At 38.7% G+C, this 5,159-nt stretch overlaps 1 pseudogene; it reads left to right on the forward strand.

Moving 5' to 3' along the window:
* Positions 1–2,132: 2,132 nt before the first annotated feature.
* On the forward strand, positions 2,133–4,415 carry LOC144764086 (uncharacterized; annotated as a pseudogene).
* The last annotated feature ends 744 nt before the right edge of the window (positions 4,416–5,159 follow it).

The raw sequence follows: 5,159 nt of genomic DNA on the forward strand, positions 1-5,159 counted from the left end.
ATAATAAGGTTACATTTTTGGTGGCCTGGCATGGACAGGTTCATTGACCGTACTGTTAGAGAATGCAGTCAGTGCTGTACCAGTGACAAGATGTTAAAATTACACGTTCCACCCCTTAAGACAGTGAAATGGCCAGAGTTTCCGTGGAATAAGATAGCGTTTGACATATCGGGACCTTTCCATGTTTTACCGGAAGGTTCGCGTTTTGCGTTAGTCATTATTGATTACCATTCGAAATGGCCAGAAGTGAAATTTGTAGCTAAAATCACTTCTGAGGTTGTCATTTCCTTTTTCAAGGAAGTTTTTGAAAGAGAAGGCTGTCCGTCGGTGTTGGTTTCAGATAATGGTGTGCAGTTAGTTTCCTCTGAGATGAAATTGTTTTTACAATCTTGTAATATCAAACATATCTGCAAATCACTATATGAACCACATGAAAACGGACAGGTTTAGCGTTTTAACCGAATTCTGAAGGGTTTTGTCTCTGATGCTATCAAGGAGAAGGGAAATTGGTTGAATTGTATCAGACAGAAACTTTGGACTTACCGCATAACTCCTCATACTACCACAGAGGTCAGTCCGTTCAAATTACTTAAAGGAAGGGATCCTGCGTCAGACACGTGTCCTTGGTGGTTCAAGGAAAAATGTGAAGGTCTGGGGGAGAGTGTAGTGGATATTAAAGAAGTTGCAAGGAGAGTCAGTGGTAAACAAAATAAGTCTGCGGTTTGGTACAACAAGAAGTGGAAAACAAAAGAGCATGACTTGTGTGTTGGTGATTGGGTCAGAATTCTCAAACCTTTTATGGTCAGCAAAGGCATGAGCAAGTTTGGTAGACCAATTCAAATCAAAAGAGTGTTTAGTAATTCTGTTATCACTCAGGATGGCAAAGTCTGGAATTTGAGCAGGGTTGCTAAATGTCCTACACAAGATGTTTCTCAATTCCAGTCTCATGATAATGTTGACAAAGGATACACTTCTGATGGTGGGTCCGATTCTTTTTCTGACTCAGTAGCTTCAAGAGTTAAAGATGATAGGCGAGTCAGAAGAAGACCGATTTCTTTGCAAGATTTTGTATAGCATGTCCCCTTTGGTCTTTAGTTGTTTTAGTTTTATATTCTTTACTTTTATTTAAAGAGGGAGGTGTGTTATATCCTGTACATTTAAGTGCCTATGTAATTTATGCTTCTACTCCTTTAATTGCATGTGCCATGTTGTGTTTCCTTTTGATTCTACATTCTTAATAGAGCTTTGCTCATACAGCATTCTCTACTGTTAGTCAGTTGTAACCTGTATCCTGCTGTGTCAGGACTGGATGCTGTGCTGTCAAATAAACCTTCTTGAAACTACAAGCTTATCTGGATTATTACAGGGGGGAAGGGGCCCACTCTTACTCCTCACAGGGTAGTAGACTGACCCCATACAAAGGAATGATAACTCCCTTTGGTAGACTAGAGTGAGTGCTGGGTTTGGAAGAGATACTGGTGCCCTTCAAAACCACTCTTCGAAGTTTCCCTCACATCAAAGGCACATTTGAATGTAAATGCTGAGTCTCTGGCCCCATCAAATACGACACTTATGGATCTACACAGAACCGCTGTCAGAAGAACTGTGGTGCTGCTGCACAAAAGACTCTACTGGAGTCTTGGTTACTCCTTGAGTCCACACTCCGCGATAGGAGGGCGTCAAGGAAGGATCGTATGCCCGTGCTCTGCCTATTGCATCTTTACATTGAAAGTGTAATCTAGAATTTCTTCAGCGCACTTGTCTATGTGGTCATTTAAATGTCTCATCTAATGCCAATAGATATTCGTGATGGACCCACCATTTAACCTTATCCGGTGTTCTTTTTATTTTTTTTCCAACAGGTGCAATAAATGCAGTAATAAACACAAAAGATGAAGGGATTAAACATCACTTGTGTAGGAAGTGATGTAAAAACAATACACCTCGAAATTTCTTCCCTTGAAGGCTAATGCCTTGCCAAAGTCTTTTTCTACAGCAGAAAACCCAAACTGCCCTATGTGGTCTGTACGTGGCTCTTAGGGATCAACTGATCTACATTGATGAAATAACACACTGACATACTGAAGCAAGCCTGATAAGGTTCTAATTACAAAGAAAGTGCTAACCTGGATCAGAAAGAACACTCAGAAGAGAAACCGTATGAATATATAGAAAGTGACAACACATTTATTGGGGGAGAGAAAGAGCAAGTGTAACATCAGAAAATCATGCTGGAGAAGAACCATATTGATTGACTGACTGTGGAAAAGTTTTCTTTGCAATGAAAGACCTAATGCAGCATCAGAGTGTCCATGTAGAGGAGAAACATATAAATGTACAGAATGTAATAAAGTGTTCCATAGGAAGAAGAATCTAAGACAGCATTACAAAATCCACACTGGAGAGAAACCATATAAATGTACAGAATGTAATAAAGTGTTCCATAGGAAGAAGAATCTAAGACAGCATTACAAAATCCACACTGGAGAGAAACCATATAAATGTTTTGACTGTAATAAAGTGTTCATAAGGAAGAAGAACCTAAAGCAGCATCAACAAACCCATAACCGGGAGAAGCTGTATCAATGTACAGAATGTTGCAAAGCATTTATAACAATTGGACAGCTAAAACGACATCTGGACCTCCACACTGGGGAGAAACCATATAAATGTACAGAATGTGACAAAGCATTTATAAGAAATGGAGCGCTAAAGCAACATCATAAAATCCACACTGGGGAGAAACCATACCAATGTACAGAATGTGACAAGGCATTTATAACACTTGGAGAGCTAAAGCAACATCATAAAATCCACACTGGGGAGAAACCATATAAATGTACAGAATGTGACCAATCATGTATAACAAATAGAGATCTAAAGAGACATCATAAAATCCACACTGGGGAAAAAACATATAAATGTACAGAATGTGACAAAGCATTTATAGGAAATGGAGAGCTAAAGCGACATCAGAAAATGCACACTGGGGAGAAACCATATAAATGTACAGAATGTGAAAAAGCATTTATAGGAAATGGAGAGCTAAAGCGACATCAGAAAATGCACACTGGGGAGAAACCATATAAATGTACAGAATGTGAAAAAGCATTTATAACAAATAGAAAGCTAAAGCAACATCAAAAGGTCCACACTGGGGAGAAACCATATCAATGCACAGAATGTGACAAAGCATTTATAACAAATGAAGAGCTAACACGACATCAGAAAATTCACACTGGGGAGAAACCATATAAATGTACAGACTGTGACAAGGCATTCATTAGAAAGTCACAGCTAATGGAACATCAGAAAGTCCACACTGGGGAGAAACCATATCAATGTACAGAATGTGACAAAGCATTTATAACAAATGCACAGCTGAAGCGACATCAAATTATCCACTCTGGGGAGAAACCATATCAATGTACAGAATGTGAAAAAGCATATATAAGAAATGGAGAGCTAAAGCAACATCAAAAGGTCCACACTGGGGAGAAACCATATCAATGTACAGAATGTGACAAAGCATTTATAACAAATGGAGAGCTAACGCGACATCAGAAAGTCCACACTGGGGAGAAACCATATCAATGTACAGAATGTGACAAAGCATTTATAACAAATGAACAGCTGAAGCGACATCAATTTATCCACTCTGGGGAGAAACCATATCAATGTACAGAATGTGAAAAAGCATTTATAACAAATGGAGAGCTAAAGCAACATCAAAAGGTCCACACTGGGGAGAAACCATATCAATGTACAGAATGTGACAAAGCATTTATAACAAATGGAGAGCTAAAGCGACATCAGAAAATTCACACTGGGGAGAAACCATATAAATGTACAGACTGTGATAAAGCATTTATAAGAAATGGAGAGCTAACGCGACATCAGAAAAGCCACACTGGGGAGAAACCATATAAATGTACAGAAGTGACAAAGCATTTATAACAAATGTACAGCTGAAGCTACATCAAAATATCCACTCTGGGGAGAAACCGTATCAATGTGCAGAATGTGGCAAAGCATTTATCAAATATAGACAGCTAAGGCAACATCAGAGAGTTCACACTGGGGAGAAACCGTATGAAGGCACTTAATGTGACAACGCATTTATAACCAATGGAGAGCTGAAGCAACATTTGAAAATCCCCACCGGAGAGAGACCATACAACTGCACTGAATGTGAGAAGTCATTTATTAGAAAGTCGCATCTTTTGCAACATCAGATAGTCTACATAGGAGAGAAACCCTATGAATGTACATAAATCAGCAAGACATTTATTACTTGGCAAAGATAGATACTACATCAGAAATTCCACACTGGTGAGAAACGATATGGCTGTCCTGAATGTGACTTAGCAGTTATTACAAAGCAAAGTTTAAAAATACATCAGAATGTTCACACATGAAAGAAACCATATAATTGTACAAAATGTGACAGCGCCTTTATTACAAATGGAGGGTGACCATTCAACTGCACCGCACGTGAGAAGGTTTTTATTATAAAGAGAGAGTTAAAGCAATATCAGCGTCCACACTGTGGAGAAACCAAATGAATGTACAGAATGTGACTGAGGATTTATTACAAAGCAAACTGGAATACAAGATCAGGAAGTTCACGCAGGGGAGAAAACATATGTATGTACTGAATACCACAAAGCATTCATAATAAATGGAAAACTGAAGCGACATCCGAAAATCTACATGGCAAAAAATCCAATGTATGTACAAAGTTTAATAAAGTCTTCCACAGGAAGAATAAGCTAATGCAGCATAAACAAATCCACACAAGGGAGAAACCCTATTAATGAATAGAATATGACAAGGGATCGATTACAAAACAAAATATATATCAGAATGTTCACAAGGAGAGAAACTCTATAAATGTATTGAATGTGACCATGCATTCATAAATGGAGAGCTAACTCGACATCAAAATTCAACCCTGAAGACCACACTGAATTTAGCAAGGCATTTATTGGCAAGGAAGAGGTAAAACCGCATCATCAGAAAGTCCCTACTGGGAAAAATCTATATGAATGTACAGACTCAATCAATCAATGGGTATTAAGCGTGGCAAATCATCAGTGAGGTTCTCAAGGTGCTGGGTGAGGAGTTGTTGTCCAGAGGGACTGATCAGTTGAACAGCC

This window comes from Lissotriton helveticus, chromosome 6 (assembly GCF_964261635.1).
Source record: "Lissotriton helveticus chromosome 6, aLisHel1.1, whole genome shotgun sequence".
NCBI classification, from domain to species: domain Eukaryota; kingdom Metazoa; phylum Chordata; class Amphibia; order Caudata; family Salamandridae; genus Lissotriton; species Lissotriton helveticus.